We start from the raw sequence: 21081 nt of genomic DNA, 5'->3' as shown, positions 1-21081 counted from the left end.
CACATCTCGTGAGAGTTTTCTTTCTTTCTTTCTTTCTTTCTTTCTACTTAACACATCTCGTGAGAGTGTAGTCGCATGCACACTAAGGAACTAAACTGTCAACCGGTGTGCAAGTTTCCTCACGATGTTTTCCTTCACCGAAAGCAGGTGGTGGTCCCTGCAGGAAAACATCGTGGAAAACTACTATATATGAATCAGATTGGTATACAAACTCATATGGCACGAGTAGGGTACGAATTTGAGACCATTCGATCCACAGGCGGGCTGTCTTAACCGACACCACCACCGCTTCAAGTGAAGCTCCTTCCCCGGTCAGGTGAAGTGATGACAAATGATATATTTTAGATTGACCCGGGTCTTGAATGTTGATCTATATTTTATTTGTGAAAAAAATAATAATTATTTGATGTTTGTAAATTGATAAGGTCAATATTTCAGATCAAACACATCGTATGAAACAGGACGTCATCAAAATAAATATTGTTATCTTAAATTGCTAAAAGGATAAACATAAAAGCATTTTAATCTTAGCATATTTTTTTAATATGAATTCAATGTCCAAAATTATTATAACTTTAGCGTCACTGGATCTCCGCATCGTTGTGAACTTTTGAAATAATGCATGTAGGTAGAACACATGTCTCTTGTAACTAACAGAGCGGTTTTTAAGTGTGCTCAAAAAAGACTTTGCAAAGCATCTATATAGGCAATACAAAAATTTCAATTATTTTTAAATAAATGCCAACCTGCTTATAATAAGAAAAACGTGAAAGAATTTCGCAAATATATCTAAATTAAATTTTATTTAAATTAAATATAATTATTGAAAGTACAATAACAATGTTTATTACATAATTTTACACATAAAACAACTTTTAATTCTGGGCTTCGTCATCTGCTTAAGATTTAAGAACTACTAGTATTAAGACTGGAGAGAAAACAATATAAATTTTATAAAAAATACTACTTTCATTGAATTTTTAACACACTTCGACATAGTTGAGTTCTATATACGTACAACATTTTATGATACTGTGGTCCCTAGCTCGGGAACCCACCATTTTAGGCAACATCAAGAATCAGATTTTCAAATTATTTACTTTTTATCCCAAAAATCCTCTATCACGAAAGCCAGTATGGCATAATTCACACCCTGACACTGCGGTCGCCACAAAATAACCAAATAATAGATCGCCATTGTGGAAAATATTCATATGTTGGATATGTCGCAGAGGTTAGAACAACGATATTCATAGAGCGCGTATACTCGTATTTTATTTCAGTTTTTCGCGAAGGTTAACTGGTAGATAAGCGTGGGTTTCAACTTCTCGTGCAGTTACATCGCACGGCGGATTGCTAGGTGAATGTTATTATTATTATTTATTGTCTTCCTCATAGTCGTATTCCTCACGGCTGAGGGTCGTGGTCATTACGTGGAATGAAACACACACAACAACTTTCTTGGCATTATTAATTGAGTGGTTTGCCATTGCCTTCTACATTTCATACACATAATCAACCAGTGTGCAGGTTTACTCACGATGTTTTCCTTTACCGGAAGCAAGCGGTGGTCGGTAACATACATCTTCACATCGTCACTCACATCGAAACTTTCGCATTTTATGCTATTTTTGTTAAGAACGCTCTACAACAACAAATTAAACTATACTAACTCTGTGACCGATGCTTTCTCCTATTTAGGACAGTGGTGTTTCAAATGCACAATGGTCAATCTCAAGCGAAGGAAGGTCTCAGTATTCTGTCCTAACACATTTTAACCGTCTTTTGTAATAGGGACCTTACAGGTCAGGACTAGTAATTCGGGTCTTTCAATAGTTCACGTTCGGTTTTCTATGTTCAAACAAATGTGTATGTCCGAGCAAATTTCTTTGGGAATGCTGTTGTTGTCTGTCAGTGTCAAGGTTTAACAGCTTCGACCGACGGAGACCACACGTTCAAAATGACATGTCTTTAGAAAAATTGAACTAACGTAATATTATCGGAAGAGTGATTAAGAATATAGCCTTCTCAATCATTGTAAAATAAATACTGTCTATCCTAGTATCCTAATCCTAACTAATAAATTAAACATTCTACTTGGGGTAACTATCGATCCGTTGGTGCGATTTTGATGCAATTTAAAAGGTATGTAGGATATGCCCATAGATTTTTTTGTTTAACTTTAAAATGTACGTAATTTCCTATTTCATGTTAATTTAATATTTCTACGCCAAATAGGCAGAATATGCTGTACCTTATGCCTTTAACATCTTTGTATCACCATGTTCTAAGGAATAAATGATCTATCTATCTATCTATCTAAGTTCGTGGGATATTTAAATCGGTTCAGTCGTTTTTGAAATATTCACAATTATGTAACAATGTATTGTGTTCGCGAGGTTTAAGTTCGCGGCGAACAACTAGAATTATAAATGCGAAAGTAAGTTTTTGACGTGACAACGTCTTAAATTAGGTTGCGGCTGGGAGTCACTTATGAAAAAGTGTAACGCCCGGTAACGTAACGATGAGTCACCGAACGAGAGAGAGGCCCGCCGAATGCCTTGCGTCTCTCTCCCACTCAACTATGATCGGTCTGCCGCGCGCGCAGGAATTAGTTAAGTTTAAGTTTACATGTACAATGTTTTAGTAAACAAAATATATTTCTATAGTTAAAATTTGTGCAATTCTTATTTTCATTCAATTCCTTGTTCCTATTGTGCAATTTAATTATATTCATATCAATAAATATTCTACCGAGAAAAAGACGTTGTCACGTAAAATCTTCGCCCGTAAAACCGACTTTACAGGCAACCATTTTTTTTTTTTTTGTTTTTTTGTTTGTTTGTTACCTCTTCACGTTTTATCGACTCAGCCAATCTTCTTTAAATTTTGCATACATGTAGTTTGAAGTATGTCCTTCACATAGGGTACCTTTCATCTGAGTATATACAACATAGGAAAATTTACGCGTGCGAGGCCGCGGGCAAAAGCTAGTAATATTAAAAATGCGAAAATTTGTGATTCATCCATTCAAAATGTACTCGACGGATTGTTATGAAATTTGGTACACGGGTAGAATATAACCTGGAATAACACATAGGGTAATTTTTATTTCGAAATTCCCACGGAGCAAAACCCCGGGGCGCAGCTACTAGTATTATATAAATATGATTAGAACCAATTCATGACGTAAGTTCCCAATTAACATCATGGTTGAACGTGACGATATTGTTTTAGAATGCCTCGATTTAACACATCCTTTTCTCACGAATTTGTATAATAATGATCGGTAGCTAACCGCCAAGTTTTGAAATATTATCGTTGTTTAATAAAATAAGTTCAATAAATTTATTCACAGAACACTTTTTCTCATTTCTTGCATGTTTCCTGTTTGATTCGAGGATGTGAAGCCATGAGTGTGACACAATCATGGCTAGAACTCTCAAAAGTTTAAAACACTCATGGTGTAAAATAGAAATCTTAAGGTTTTGGATTTCTGTTACGATTTTGCCGACCGATAGGAAACTAGTATCCTTTGGGCTATCGACTGCCAACACTGTGTTAGTCGCCTCGTAAGGCACCACTGGAGTGGAGTGGTACTATTCTAAGGCGGGAACCACTGCAATTTACTCACACAACGAATGGCGAAAAGAAAAAGTGTTTATACTAAAACTGCAAACTTTTTGGGCTGATATAATTAAATACATATGCAATCCCAGCTAATGTTATAGATTAATGCGAGTTTGTTTGTTACGTCTTCAAGCTTTATCTACTCAACCCCTATTTGAAATTTTGCACAACATAGTTTGAAGTAGGTACGGAGAAGGACATACCTTTAGGGTACCTTTCATCCCGGAAAAATAACTCCCGTGGGAAGTACACGCGGTCGGAGCCGCGGGCGAAAGTAAGTATGTGTATAAAAACAAATTTATATATTGAAAAACATTAACTGTAAAATGAAAATAGTTTTAGAAGAACCAGGAACTTGGCGCTTCTATTCACATGCCTTTTGTTATTCTAACCACTAATTGATACATCAATTCCATCATAAATTCGTGACGATAGCTTCCAGCCATGAACTGGTGATCTTGAAGGCTTTTTGTGAGCGGATGTACTTTTGATACCTGTAAGTAATTACTTAATATTTCTCATATCCGCTTTTGGCATATTCTTAATTATAACCACAATGAAATTTAAAAAATAACGTGTTCAAAATTGTTGCTTAAAATTATGGTTTGCGTTTAATAAAATCAGTTTTTAGTTTAGAAGTAATCAACACTTCTTAAACTCAATTTTTTCTTAACAGACCTAATGTACTTTACCTATAAATAATCTTCACAGTACGTACTTCTTGTTGAATTTTGTTGAAAATATATCAAATATTAGTTCAAACCTGTAATATGTTTTGAACTAATATATAAAAAAAAACCTATATAGATTTGAACTAATATTTCTAAAGTAAAACATTTATTAAACACGAAAGTAATTTAAGTACCTACTTAGAAGTCTATTTGAATGTATAACACTGCAAAATCATAAATCAAATGGATATGTTCAAATTCAAATCATTTATTCAGAAATTAGACCTTCACAGGCACTTTTTCTCGTCAATCTTTATTATTATAGTTATTTCTCACAAGCTACAAACTACTGGCATTTCGGAACGACCACTGCTGAGAGGAAATGCCGAAAGAAACTCATTTGAACAGTGTGTTGGTCCCTATCATGCCAGATCGACTTACCATTATTGTTTCTTACAATGTTTTTTTTTCTTTCTAATAATATATAAAAGTACATAATGTACATAAAAGGTATATCAAAACAGGTTATGACTGTGATCCGAGTGCTGATTATACTATGATGATGATATTCACATAAATTGGAAGAAAAAACTGAGTTTAGATAATGCAGATATAGATTCGTTTACAAGTATTAACATATATGTGAACATGAAAATTAAATTACCAAACATTCGTTCAAAATTTAAATGCAAAGGTAAGTATATTATTTCCTAGCTAATAACCTAATATTCTTTGTATATGTTATAAAACTTTTTAGTGTTGTATAGCTTTTGAATAATGAAAAAGAATACTAAGACACTTCAAAAATAAACTCTGTCATACAAACATTTTAATTTCTTTTAATATCTTAATATTCGTTATCAGCACGAAGAGCTCTAGAATTTAAAGGAATTTAAGCAGATATATTTTTGTTGTCATTATCGCTGTGTATTTTGTAAAGATTTTGTGGTTTTCTTTCGAATAAACTCGGAGTTCGAGACTAAACAAAAAGGACTCGAAGATGTCATCTGGAGATCAGTCAAATGGATCAAGTCTACGTTCTCTCGCGGGGATCACTCCACTAAAAGGGCGAGATGGGTATGCGATTTGGAAATTCCGAATGAGCATGTATTTAAAACATGAAAATCTGTGGAATTGTATAAGGGGTTATCCAGAAGGTGACAGTACTCCAATAAATGTGAAAGAAAGAGATGATGAGATCACTTTGGCCAAGATATGCTTGACTTTGGATGGCCCAGCCATCACAAACGTCAGGAAATGTAAGAGTGCTCAAGAAGCATGGAGTGCTTTAGCAGCTGCTTACGAGGATAAATCCTTGGGGCGTAGGTTAGCATTGGAGCGGAAGTTGTACAGGTACAATTTAAGTGATTTTGATTGTATGGAAATGTATATAAATGCCGTGATGTCTACTTGTCAGGATTTAGTAGATATAGGCAAAGAGATTGAGGATACATCTTTAGCAGCGATACTACTAGGAGGTTTGACAGCCAGATATGACCCTCTAGTAATGGCACTCGAGAATACTACGATTCAGATTACGAGCGAATATGTCAGAGGGAAATTGTTAACAGAATTTTCAAGGACATCTGTAACTGAAATGATAGAACCTGATACTGCTATGAGTGTTCAATGTAAGAAGCGCAATAAGAAAAAGGAGATAATTTGCTTTAACTGCAAGAAGCCAGGTCATAAGAAACCAGACTGTCCAATTTTGAAAAAGAAACGGGAAGGAGAAGAAAAAGGCAGATCTTCGAATTTACTTTGTGGTTTGAATGGACATACAGTAGGGGAAATCAACAAAGATAAATGGTATGTAGATTCTGGAGCGAGTGCGCATATGTCCGGTCGGTCAGATTGGATGGAAAATATTAGAGATTTTCCAATAACTGAAATAACCATTGCAAATGGAGAGACTTTATTGAGTGCCGGAGTAGGTAATGTTCCTATTACCACTAATTCTAACTCAAGACGTGGTATTAAAGAAGTAAAGAACATTTCTAATGTAGTATTAGTTCCTAACTTAGCTACTAATTTAATTTCCGTTAAGAAAGCAGTCGAAAACGGATTTACTGTTCTTTTTAATCAAAAAGGTTGTACATTTTTTGATGCTCTTACTTTTTCTTACACAGGTGATGCTATGTTGCATGGGTCCTGTAATGGTGGATTGTACTCCTTAGATTGTACTGTAAGTCTTCCCAAACAGTTATCAGCGTTCGAAGTACAGTGTGATGTATTAAATTTTCGTTTATGGCACAAACGACTTGGTCACTTATGCCGAATAGGATTACATACATTAAAAGGTAGTAATGTTGGCGTAGAGTATAAAAACGTTGATAAAGAGCCCTGCATAGCGTGTATACAAGGTAAACAGGCTAGGAAACCTTTTAAACCCATAAAATACCGCAAAGCAACATCTAAGTTAGAATTAATTTTTTCCGACCTCATGGGACCTTTCCAGGTAGAGTCATTTCAGGGTAATAAATATACTCTAACTTTTATTGACGATTTTACACGTATGGTTTTTATTTATTTTATTTCTTCGAAAAGTGAGGTGAAAAATAAATTTTGCGCTTTTAAGGCCATGATAGAACGTGAGACAGGGATGAAAGTCAAAACTTTACGGACTGATAACGGTACTGAGTATGTTAATAAAGAGTTATCAGACTATTTAGAAAAGGAGGGAATTAGACACCAAACTACGGTTGTATTCAGCCCACAACAAAACGGTGTTTCTGAAAGAACAAATAGAAGTATAGTAGAAAAGGCACGTTGTATGCTTTCAGATAGTTCTTTGCCTAAAAGTTATTGGCAAGATGCTGTACAGGCTGCGGTTTATTTGAAAAATCGTTGTCCGCATGCAAAGCTGGACGGCAAAACGCCTTTTGAGGCTTGGTATGGTAATAGTCCTAATTTATCTCATTTGAAGGTATTCGGTTGCCGAGCAATGGTGAAGGTTCCAGATTTTCATAGAAAGAAATTGGATCCTAAGGCGCAGGAATGCATTTTTGTTGGATATTCAGAAGATCCACGAAGTTATTATTTTCGGAAACCAAGTTGTCCTAGAAAGTTAATAAAAGCTAGAGACATCGTTTTCTTTGAAAATGTGTTCTCAGACTTGGAAGTTCAAGAGACAGAATCCCATCCTTCAACATCAGTTGATGTATTTTTTTTTGATACGCCGAGTAGTCACACAAGAAGTCGAATTTCATCAGAAGAAAATTCTGTGGGTGTTATACCTTCGCGACAGGAGCCTGAAGTGGATCTTCATCAAGTAAATGATCCAAATACTTCAGAATTTTTTACTGCTGATGATATTTCTGATGAAGATGATTCAGGAAATCAGACAGTAATTTCTCCTGAAGAACGATATCCACTCAGAAATCGTTTGGCTAGACGTGATGATGCTCATATTGTCAGCCATACAGGTGACATTGATGAACCCCAGAGTTTCAAGGAGGCTATAGAGTCTGGAGATAATTTTCAGTGGCGATCAGCAATGGAGACTGAGTACAACTCACTGATTAAAAACAAAACCTGGACATTAGTAGAAAGACCAAATAAAAGGGTTGTGCCTTGCAAGTGGGTGTTCAAGATCAAAAGAGATTCGGATGGAGCAATTGTCAAATATAAAGCAAGACTAGTTGCAAAAGGTTTCAGTCAAGTTTGTGGTATTGACTACAATGAAACTTTTTCGCCAGTAGTACGCAATTCATCTCTCCGTACGCTGATAGCATTGGCGGCAGAAATGGACTTGAAGATGCATCATTTAGATGTAGATACTGCATTTCTAAATGGTGATTTGGAAGAAGAAGTATACATGCAGCAGCCTGAGGGATTTTCTGAACAAGGGGCAGAAGGGAAAGTATGTCTGCTCAGAAAATCGATTTACGGATTGAAGCAGGCGGCTCGTGCTTGGAACATAAAATTGCATCAAACTTTATCTTCTGTAGGTTTTACACAAACTTCTTCGGAACCTTGTATTTATTTGAAAAAGGTTGGTAATGAAACCATAATTATTGCGGTCTACGTTGATGACATTATTATTTTTTATAAAGAAAATATATCATTAGACAAAGTCAAAAGTGACTTAATGAAGTATTTTTCATTGAAAGACTTAGGTCCTTTATCTTATTGTTTAGGTTTAAATATAAATAAATCCATTCAAGGGGAAATATATTTAAATCAGAAAACGTATATTGAAAATGTGTTGAGTCGATTTAACATGACGCAATGCAAAGCAGTTTCAACACCTTTGAATAACAACAAATTAAAGAAGAGTAAATAGCGATTCTTCTTATTCTTACCAAAACTTAATTGGTTGTTTAATGTACCTCGCGGTTAATACTAGACCTGATATTGCGTATGCAATTAGTTATCTTAGCCAGTTCAACAACTGTTTTGATAAATCGCACTGGTTGGCAGCTAAAAGGGTTTTACAGTACTTGAGAGGTACATCGGATTTCTGTATTGTTTACAGAAAAACTGGCAAATATTTGGTAGGTTTAACGGATGCAGATTGGGCAAATTGCATAAGTGACCGGAAGTCATACACTGGATACTATTTTGTACTTGCAGGGGGTCCAATTAGTTGGGAATGCAAAAAACAACCAACGGTTGCTCTCTCTTCGACAGAGGCAGAGTACATGGCTTTATGTAGTGCTGCAAAGGAAGGCGTATTCTTACGCAGGTTAGTGTGTGACATAACTGGTAGGTTTGATACATTGACACTGTACAACGATAGTCAGAGCGCTCAAAAGATTGTGCACAATCTTTAGGAAGGCGTATTCTTACGCAGGTTAGTGTGTGACATAACTGGTAGGTTTGATACATTGACACTGTACAACGATAGTCAGAGCGCTCAAAAGATTGTGCACAATCCCGTCCATCATAGCAGGACAAAACATATCGATACAAAGTATCATTTTATCCGTGAAAAGATTTCTGAAGGAATAATAGATGTAAAATTTCTAGCTTCGGATAAAATGAGTGCCGACATTCTGACTAAGCCTTTGAGGCGAATAGCACATGTCAGGTGTATAAAGGATATGGGTTTGATAAATAGATTTTAATTTCTATTTATATTTCTTTATATTCTTTATATAGCTATATCGGTTATTTTGTATCATTTTTCAGATTTTTTCTGTACGTTTTGATTCTTTTTCATTAAAGGGGAAATATGTTATAAAACTTTTTAGTGTTGTATAGCTTTTGAATAATGAAAAAGAATACTAAGACACTTCAAAAATAAACTCTGTCATACAAACATTTTAATTTCTTTTAATATCTTAATAGTATACCCCCCTAAGAACACCTTCGGGCAAAAGCGAAGGTTCATTGAAATCGAGTCCGGTACGATACGAGTAAAATCGATCGATCAAATCGGAACGGGATTGAATAGACTATGATACAAACTTCACAGATGATGAAGTTTAACCGTTTGCAGGACAATTAACATCAAGAGACGTATAAGAAACTACTAATCGTGGCCTCACAAACAGAGAGATAGGAAGCTACAAAAAAAAATGGTTGCCTGTAAAGTCGGTTTTACGGGCGAAGATTTTACGTGACAACGTCTTTTTACGCGCGCGGCAGACCGATCATAGTTGAGTGGGAGAGAGACGCAAGGCATTCGGCGGGCCTCTCTCTCGTTCGGTGACTCATCGTAACGTTACCGGGCGTTACACTTTTTCATAAGTGACTCCCAGCCGCAACCTAATTTAAGACGTTGTCACGTCAAAAAATCTCATTTTTTTTGTTTTTTGAGCAATAAGTGTGCACGATGTGAGGATGTTATTTTTTAGACATAATAATGCGGATATTGTAAAGTCTCACACTGTCCGCGAAGAGTACGCCGAACTTTGACGGTTCGGCATACAATGCTGATATTTCATTGCGGTAAACAAAAGCGCTCATACTAACTACGCAATGGTTATGCATTCGCGCCGGCATCTGTCGGAGTTCGGCGATAGTGTGGAGCTTGTTATAAGGCTATTATTACGATACGACATCCTTTGAAAGTCCGTCGAGCCCCTTCAAGACTATAAATGAAAGCGTTTCCAACCCGACGTCCTAGTTAAACGGCAGAAGGTACACAACGCGATGCGATCTTGTGCCTATAAGTGTGATTACGACGATAGTATAGTCCACAAGTCTCAAGACAATATGTATACGCACTCATACAAATTCTAGTTTGTCAAATAGAGATCTCTATATTAAATTTTAACATAACAAATGTAAATTCAAAATGTGAACGGAAAATACAGACTACCTAAGTCTAATTTGGAGGTGGCCTATTACCTAAAAAAAAAAAGGAAAAAGGACACATTTTATTTGTATTCGTCTATTTGTTTTCCTCTATTTGGCTGAATAAAAATATGTTATTATTTTTAATTAAGTATATTTTCAGGTAACATTAGTCTAACCTAGGTCAAGTTTAAATTTTGTTCACACATTTAATGTGTTTAGGGAGTTTGCACGGGATCTTCTGTCTAAATTTGGGTCACTGAGCCCGGACGTTTACATATTTAATCAGACACACTTTTACAACTGCTACTACTTCACGCCGCGTCGCTCAGCCTGACTGCAATTGACACTCACCTAGGACCCCAGATAAGAGATATATATATATCCTCATCTATACATGCCTATATACTTACAATATTAATCGGGATTAGTCAAAATTAAACCTGATGATGTATTCCAGTATTCATGTGAAAAGATTATGCAAAAGTCCACAAATCCTTTTAGCTCGCGACCTAAATTTTCGTGACATACATATCAACATATCATAGCCATGTAGATAGGTAGAGGTGGCGCTGAAATGAAAATTCCTTTGGAGCCAGTTCTCGCGTCTTTTCCTCGTGTGAGGAAATTACCGAGTCTCGTATTAAAAACTTTTTGCGAAATTAAAAGTCTGATTCGAAATGCCTTTGAATTGCAAATTCTTGGAGCTCAAAGATCTTTACAGATATAGATAGCCTGTTTCTCTATAGTCTGAGCGTGTTCTCGGTTATATTCTTGGGTATGACGCTTCTAAGGCCGCCGGGTACCGCTGTAGCTTATTGATAGAAATGATACTGTAATATCGATGTATAATAGAATAATATGCTGAAATAGTGCCAGGTTTTTGGCCCATTGCATACGAAAATAATCCCCAGTATGTAGCCATTTCCCTTCATTTACTTTTACAATATGCTTGTGAGCAGAATACACGTTCTATATGATTTTCTATAGCTCCCGAACCGTGAATAGGGTAGATGACAACCCGTGACAAGGTCAGAAAGTTTTAAAAAATATGTATACTTTAGATAAAAAATATATATTTAAGATAATTGTGATCATGCATAGACTGTAACAATGGCGCTGGATCGCAATAAGAATATTTAAAGGTTATTGAAAATAAAAGAATCTCAACCATTTTAAAAAACAAAAATTTTGAAACGAACTTTTATTATTAAGTTATCACCGTAAACGCATGATGAAGTTAACTGTCGAACAAACACAGCTTCATTTGCTGTGATACTCTATCGTGACGTCACGTTAGAGTATAATTTAGTATGGAGCGTTTTGACGAGTCCAAAAATGTGTGATTTTTCATGTCATTATCACAGTAATTTTTTCACTGGTGTTCCACATAAGGGCCTTCGAATAGTCATCAAAATATTAACTACAAATTTTGTCATCTACCCCCTATTTTTAGTTTTACTAAAATAAGATAAAAAAAAAGTATATTTTTAAACATGACTTTGACATTGAACTTTGTAAGAAATTCATTGTGTAACCAAAAATATAATGAAAGTGATGGATTGTCGGTTTAAGAAGCGAGTCTCATTATTGCAAATGGCCCCCCCACTAGCGATAAGGCTGCTGGCATAGACTGTGATCGTATCATAGTGCGGAAAAACGCGTTTTTTTTTTACTCTGAACTAAAAATGAGTGTTACAATTGACTTTAAAAGAAAAAAAGAATTTGTTCTCTATTATTTTGACCTAACAATTTTATTTATGTGGAGGTCAGTAAAGTTTTTTTTAATTTTAAATTTGTTTATAAATTTCGATTATCAATAAATAAAAATTATAAAATAGAAATATTAGCACATTCTTAAAGACTAATTAAAGAGATATCAATGCATTTATGTTAAAAAAAATCACGATCAATTGTACTTTATTAAGTGCTAGCTGTTGCCCACAGCTTCACCCGTAATAACGTATTTTTGACGTCGGGTCCTTAATATCTATAGATATTAAGGACCCGACGTCAAACTAAATGAAATGAAATGAAATTTAGTATACTAAATTTCATCAAAATACTGAGCGGTGCCATGAAACCATGACAGACAGACAGATTTTTGCATTTAAAATGTTACTTATGTATGCTAATGGTAGGACACTGCAGTCCATGGACATACATCACTATGGCCGTAGCCTAAAACGTCCATCTCTTATTAATTATACTCATTACATTATACCTAATTTGCTTTGCAAATGTGTTGTCCCAAATACATAGGATTTGCACGTTATGATGTTCAAATGAGGTACAATACCTTCTGCATACGTAATTCTCATTGAAAACCCGCCTGGCGTGTCAACTGAAAGACGCGGGACACGCATGGCGTGTTTTGTATAAATATAAAAACATATACAAAATAAAAATGTAATTCGTTTCTTTCGAGTGTGTTAATTGCTAACACTGGTGTCAGATTTTATTCAAGTCGCCTAAAGACATCCGACTTGACTTTTACGACCTGACCTACCGCGTTTAGTGGCAAAGAGTCGGATACACACCAGTGTACTGTCAGCCAGTATGCAGGTTTGCTGGCGATGTTTTCCTTCACACCGAAAATCTATGAAAACTATACATGAGTCAGATTGGTATACCAGAGTCATGTGGCACGAGTAGGATTCGAACCTCAGGCGGATGGTCTTAACCACTTAACAACCATTGCTTTATTTGTAAATAACATAAGTATTAATTTCTCACTCCCTCACTTTTTTCACGGCTATACAAGGCACGAAATACATAACAGAATATTTTTAATTAAATAAAAATACTATTTCAAGACGATTCATCAACATACCGTTAAAGTAATTTATCGGACAAACAGATAACAACTGCATTAACCTAATGTCGAAAACAATTAAACTCCGCTTTGTGGTTAACGCGTGGTTCATAATTAACATGTCGTCAGATAACTTTCGGTTAAGTAACGTTTACAAATTAAAAAGTATACACAAAGGCCATAGAGGTGTAATTTCTGTTTGAATTTAGAATAAAACATTTTTACTCTAAGAATTCAGGCCGGAAAGTTTCGAAGTAAAAAAGCTAATCATTACTACTAAAGTTATTGAGGGTATTTATTCCTTTTTCAAATAATGTTATACATGTGTGTTAATGTAAAATATATCCCAAATTTGTTGTTTTCTAAATTCAAAGAACCTATTCGAATAATAAAAAAATAAATGTCATGCCAGCCAATATTTTTGATCACGACTGATATTATCGCAAAATGGATTTATTTTATGTCATTTGACCAGGTTCATATTGGTCGAGTTGAATGATGAGTTCGTCATATGTAATATAAATTAAATAAATATAGCACACGAGACGAAGTAAGACGAGCGTGCGAAGAGACCGAAGAGTTTTATCTTTTCATAATTATGCGAAACATTGGCCAAATACATGTCTTGCATAAACGGATAGTTCGACATAATAAAAATAAACTTAGATAAAGTACAAAAAAAAAAATATTTCCAAAAATATCTTGTCATACAAAAAAAATATTACATTACAAAAAAAAAAACATAAAAAATAAAGTGCTGGGCTGTGCCCAGAACACTGGCGGCGTTACCTCGCTGTATCGCGAGACTAAACATTCTAAGCAAAAAAGCAGCCAGCCATAGTCTACCCAAAGCAACTTGTCCAATGTACACAAGACTTCTCGCTCTCAATGTCAAGTTACGTACAGACAGAAAAAGACACTTTTTGTCTATGTCACGAAGGTCAGTGAGGTAAGGCTGAGGTTGATAAGGGCAAAAAGATGCAAGAACATTCCGAACATTGCTAATATTTTATTATAATGGGCAATACATTCACGATTTAAAATTTACATTATTTTAATACAAGCTAACAGTGGTTTATATCGTCCGCCTGTGATTGAAAGGTTCCAGGTTCGAATCCTACGGACTCGGGCTCCGGGCTCGTGCCTCATGAACTTGTATACCAAATTCAAATTCAAAATTCTTTATTCAATTTAGGATGATATACATCACTTATTGACGTCAAAAAAACTGCCGGCTTCCAAAGCGCAAGTGAAGAAGAAGCGGCGCAACAAACTTCACCCCAGCCTTTTCTCCAAGGACGTCAATTAACAAATATAGGTCTTATATATATATATTAAAAATTAGGAGGACGAATTTACCAATAATAATAATATACCAATCACCACCACTGGCTTCCGGTGAAGAAAAACATCGTGAGGAAACCTGCACGTGATATATTTCGCAATATGCCAAAACGTATAACCATTTCTGGCATATAAACTAGAGAAACTAAAGAGTATCTCAATACATTGCCTGTATGAGTAGATTGTTGAGGCGGATTTTGAAGCGGTGGTGGTGTAATGGTTACTACCCGCCTGTGGATCGAAAGGTCTCAGGTTCGTATCCTACTCGTGCCATATGAATTTTTATACCATTGTCTCATATACATATAGTAGTTTTCATAGACCAACACTTGCTTCCGGCGAAGGAAAACATCGTGAGGAAACCTGCACACTGGTGGACAGTTTAGTTCACTAGTGCGTATGCGACTACCTGCCACTAGATGGCGGTAAGTAGTCGTAAAAGTGATGTCAGATGCCTGTAGGCGACTTATGACACACTCGATATGTTGATGAGTATAGAGAAGCAGAAAGTTTGTCAGGATTACTGGAAGTATTATATAATCTGTGGTCAGGGTCGTGGCAAGTGGAAATTCCTGGTCTGCATACTCTCGTGAGAAACAGTACATGTATTTACTAGGGGCCCGTCCCAGCTTCGATCGGGTAAAATAAATAAATTATTCATGTACATAAACCTTCTTCAGTATACTATCTATTTTATTGGCATCAAAATCCGTTGCGTAGTTTTAAAACGATCTGTCTGTCTCTATATGATAGATCTACACTACATAGGGACAGACAGCGGGAAGCGACTTTGTTTTATACATTGTAGTGATGATATAATCTAAATACAAAGTCCCTACAATCACCGTAGTGTGCAACTGAATATATATATACATATATATATTCAGTATAACAATGGTATACTTACCCACAAAAAATCTTTTATCTAAACTTTTATATTGGTATAGAAATATTTCTAAGATTTTTTGTGGGTAAGTATACAATTGTTTTGTTCGTCATAATTAATCTTCATTTGCAGGTTTTTATATGTTTTTACTCTTGGCTATGTATGGGCTCGTGTATGTCATATTATTTTCTGAGATTTGCCATTATAAGAACTTTTTTTGATTGGTTTTGCTCATGCCTAATTATTTATATGTATTTAGTAAACAGGTAGAGGTGAATCTTTATATTACTTGTGTTGAAGATGATCTTTAGCTAAAGTGTTGACAATATTATAGTAGTTTTTTCCGAAGGTTTTAGCATGAAAACCGACCTTTGTACCAATTTATTTATTCATAAGCACACAAAACAGTAAGTTAGGTGGTAATTTAGTAAAGAAACTTTGTACATATCAATAGAAACAACAACCTAAACTGATTAAATTGTTATATCGTATTCTCTAAAGCGATTTACTGTACTTTACTTACTTTAAATATTTTTTATGACGTAAACTCCATTACTACTCCACATATATATTTACCCGACCTCCGTGACTATGTGGTCACTACACCGCTATATGGGGGTCCTTGGTTCGATTCGTAGCGCGGGCAATATTTGTGTATATGATCACAAATATTTGTCTGCGGTTCTAGATGTGTTGTGTGTTTCTGTGTTTGTGTCCATGGGAACCGCGATACAAGCTTAATGCTTAATGGCCGTTGAGTGTTGTCCATCAGTCATTTGTAAATTTACGCAGTAACCGACTAATTTATTGATATACCGAATATTTAACATGTGATGCCAACGAACGTATATAAACCTTGACGCAATCACCAATTTCTCTGCAATACAATAGCTATTGATACAGACAAACAAACAAGCGAACGCAAACCTAATCAATATGTTTGTTTGTTTTTGCGTATAAACAATGACGGTTTCTCCTATTTACGACTGTTTCTTTAGTGGTCCCACGCTGTCGTCTGTTTACTTGATTCTAAATTAAATACGTTTTTATGAACGTTTTTGGTGTGGCGTGTGGTCGCGCCCTAAAATACGACCACTTGATTTTATTTTTGTAGGTCGTTTAGTTTATAGTGAAACACTGTAATTAGACATGATTGCACACAGAAAAATTGTAGCGAAGAAGTAAAAAGACCGAATGAACGTAAGTATAAAAATGGCAATGTTGCCATTATCCACATTTTTATTGTAGGATACAACAATAACATTCCCAAGGAGCAGTTTTTTTAAATTAATTTAAAGACAAACTTCTTACTTGGGACCTGGAACTCCACTTACTCCTGTACCAAAGAACTCTGCTCCAGATCGTCATGGATTTTAAAGATCTAAGCATACATAGGATACTTTGTTTTATACTATGTGGTGATGTTCTCCGAACAAAATAAAATAGACAAGGACAAAGCAAAATCATTGGAGTCATTACATTAGATGAGAACGAAGTGATATTATTTTAGCAATACTAAGTAATCTCAAAGTCTCATGATACTATACCTATAACATAAAATTGCAGGAAAATCCGTAGTTTCCCACGCCATTGAAATCGCCAGTGATAAAATTGCATCAGATGTTACATGTCGGAAGTTCAAACAATGAAAGATTATGTTTTTTTTAACGTCTAAGGTGCTCATTATACAGAACGTCCTCTTATTGTTAACTAGACTTAGTTTATAGCGCAAGTTTGAAAACTATGATTTTCCATCAATGCGTATCGTGTATGATATATTGGCGTGATGACATGTAAGTAACTCTGTGGCCTAATGGTTACTATGACCGCCCGCTGGTGGACCTGTGTTCGATTGTGCTTCAGATTGAATATTTTTGACAGACAAGCACCTAATACAAAACAGCGTTTTTGCCTTCGTCCGGTATGATGATAATTACACGACGGCGGTCGTCAAAGTGTTTAACAGAATAATATTGTGTTAAGTATTTATGGCCCGAGTGTGCCGCAACCTAACACATTACTTTTATAATAATGAGCAATTAAAACTCGTGGCTACGTTTGTATTAGGCGAAAAGTGGGATTGATGACAATTAAATATGTATAAATATATAAGATTATGATCTACTTCAGGTTTAAAAATATTAAATATTTTATTTGTATCATGTTAAACTAACTGCGCCCCGGTGCTTCGATCCCGTGAGAATTAGGATAAAAAGTACCCCATGTGTTATTCCAGGTCATATTCTATCTGTGTACCAAATTTCATAATAATCGGTCCAGTGAATTTTGCGTGAAAGAGTAACAAACAACGCATACGTCCTCACAAACTTTCGCATTTATAATATGTAGTAGAATAGGATTGCCATAATTGTTCAACATTTATAGGATGAAGAAGCAGAAGTCTATCTTAGAGATGGGTTTGCGTCCAGTATTTTTCCAGTTTCTGTCATCAACTAAGTTGGTTTTGCACCTATCGGACCCTGGGCTCCGGCGCTCAAAGGCTGAGAAAGGAACCGGAAAATCGCTCAGGTGAGAGAGTTGCTTTTGCGCCCGACTTTTTTTTTTAAATTCTGGGAGTAATCCTGTTTGTCTATGGCTACCATAAATCTTTGTTTTGCCTTCACACCGTGGAAGGTAAGTACAATTACATAGTGATGGTAAAAAACTTAACGTTTATTAAAACTAACTAAAACATGAATTCGTCAGTTATGTAGCAATAAAGTGGTTGGTCCTGTAACACTCGTTATTATTAAATAACTATTATTAGATACTAATTTTGTGTACAAAAACAATATAATTTCTTTACTATGAAAAACCATAAGTATTCATTTTATTATATCTTTTGAATTTTGATAATAACAATATTTGTATTTAAATGTTTATTCAGACAGACTATACAACTACAAGGCACAAAGTAATAAACAAGATATTACCAACCATAAAATAAAAAAATTGGTAGGTAGATACTTCAGAAATCGAAACGTATATTTTCAAATGAAAAATAGGTACCAATCTAACCTAATATTTGAATAATAATTCAACTAAAAAACTTGTTGAAATTAGGAAGACAAAACCGCAACAACAGGCAATATTTACAAATAATTCTAACACCACTCGCTTCCTTGTTGATTTTGACATATAGGAAGCGATTCTTTCTAAAAACGATCAATCATCGACCCAAGTATATTACTTACAGCAAAAACAATTGCTTTTATAAAGGTCCAATAACAAAAGACTTTTGTACGTAAGAAGAAAGCGTAACGCAACATTTTTATTGGCGACTATTGCTTTTAAACTAATTGAGCCCAACCAGAATTTTTCTTTACTTTTACTTCAATTGTTATCTAATCTTAAACTCAAAATTAAACAATTTAATAGCAAACCTTGTTTGTATCCGAACGTTTAAAATCCTTGACACTGGCACAGAGTAAAAAAAAAATACAAAATATGCACTGTTATTTTTTTCGAGCACACGCGTCGGACACCGACAAAGTTGGCGGGAAACGCGAAGTCCGCGCCGCTTCGCAGACGCCGCACGACTGAGTGTAGGAACCGAATTTTACCGATGAGTTTTCCATTTCGACATGCAAGCTGAAAACAATGAATCGTTTGTGTATACCTACTAATTAATACAAGGGTAACGTTGCCGATTATCGATCGTGGAACTCTTTATTTTGAAGGGTTAAGGTGTAAAATCGATTAAAGATGGTTCGATTGTGGTCCTCATCCGCGTGCAAGGTCGGCAGTTGACAACGGTAAACTTGACATCAATTTCCATAGGTAATAAGTATTACAAATATTCTGCCAAGGTCCAACTTGGGTCCGATTCGGATAAAATATTTTTATTGCATAGTTCCAGTTTGATGTTCATTGCTTTGTCTAACGTAGGAATAAAAATAAACTATATTCTCTAATTTACAAGATGTTTATGCCTTTATTTATTTATTAAATATTTCACCAAAAGAGTAAAAATTAATGACAATAATTACTGTAACAATCTAAAATGATGAATTAGTTATGGTATTTTTATTGAAACTGAACTAATTAAAAATAGTTCAACTAAATTATTTAATTGAAAGACTAAACAGTTTATTAAAAACTTTTATTAAAAAGTGGGTACTTGTTTATTTTATAGCCATTGTCAAATATAGTAAAAGCTTTTCGTCAGAAAAAAAACATTTGAATACGTTCAAGGAAATAAACGTTGACAAATTAGACCTGTCAGTCAAACTAACGCAGGCTTTTATCGTCAAACGGAAATACAATGTTTCGTAAAAGCAAATAAAAGGATATCGGAGGAAACTAGTAAGTTGTAATAATATAGCAAAGGGTTGTGTGTTTAGTACTTATTTTGTGATTGTCTTTTAAATACGAAAAGAAGAAAAGCTTTTGCCGCTAGATCGCGGTACTTAGTTTTTAAGTCATGTAAGGTTATAATTCTTTTATCAACCTCGGTATTAGATGTTCCAATTACAAATCTAAGTATAAATTATATTCACAAATATGTTATCGACAAAATTTGTTACAAAAATGTTTTGGAACGCGTAATATTCCGTAACAATGTATGTTTTTAGTAGACAAGATTTTCTGCCAATTAGGTATATGGATAAAATAGAAAAAATCCCTTTTCCTCTCAATACTAGACATAGTAAAATAGAAACACGATTACGTTTTGTCGTCTCATTAGTTTCTCTCCACATTTCCCGAATTACCGCACAAATCCGAAGCGAATCCAATCCAAATAACATTTTTCGTTATCCTCAGTAATTTCCTTGATATTCCGTAAATAGTAGTACATAATTAAATATAGAATTAATTTACTGCTCTGTATATGTACAGGCGATCGCACATCAAATTACCCTGCGTGGATCTCTATGTAGTGGTAAGTGTCAAATTCGCAATGAGTTTGGGCTGGATGTGCTGTCGATTGTATGATGTCACCATTGCAGAGATCTAATCTTTATACGCATATATTTTATCGATATTTTTTTTTAATTAAAAAATATTAAATAGTACGTTGGAAATGACTAACAATTAATAAGATACTCATAAATTATTATTTTTATGTTTATTTAGAGTTATTTTATTTTAAGCTAGTTAATTAGTAGTCCCAATGCTGGGCAAAACCCCCCACTGTTTGTTTCCAACCATTTCTCTCGCTCGCCTGTTGTTGCCATCCCGTATCGAAGGTTGGTCGGTCCATGTCATCCTCGGCACAGATTATAAAATACTTCTAGTATCCTATCTTGCAGACTTTTATTATCACTCTGTTTGTTAAATGTAATGTTCATTTATTCCCACGCCTTTGTGATGTTGTGTTAAGAAAACATCGGAATAATTATACTATGTAATTATATTTATACCCTTCTAAAACGGCATTACTCAGTAAAAGTATTGTATGTCACCTAACAACATTTATAACAAAATTCCACAACAAGTTATAGATCAGAATTTAAATTTATTTAAAACGCACCTCAGGTCCTTGCTGATTG

At 34.9% G+C, this 21081-nt stretch overlaps 1 protein-coding gene across 3 annotated transcripts in view; it reads right to left on the bottom strand.

Moving 5' to 3' along the window:
• Nucleotides 1–19141, bottom strand: part of LOC128675506 (uncharacterized protein) — a 152885-nt gene extending 133744 nt beyond the window's left edge. For all 3 annotated transcript variants that reach the window (XM_053754958.2, XM_053754957.2, XM_053754959.2), the window contains exon 1: nucleotides 18973–19141. The gene's annotated coding sequence lies outside the window, so the exon portion shown is untranslated. The remainder of the gene's footprint in view (nucleotides 1–18972) is intronic.
• Between the last annotated feature and the right edge of the window lie 1940 nt (nucleotides 19142–21081).

Source organism: Plodia interpunctella, chromosome 14 (assembly GCF_027563975.2).
Source record: "Plodia interpunctella isolate USDA-ARS_2022_Savannah chromosome 14, ilPloInte3.2, whole genome shotgun sequence".
Classification (NCBI taxonomy): Eukaryota; Metazoa; Arthropoda; class Insecta; order Lepidoptera; family Pyralidae; genus Plodia; species Plodia interpunctella.
Note: the sequence above shows the minus strand (reverse complement) of the source record. Positions and strands in the feature narration are given on the sequence as shown.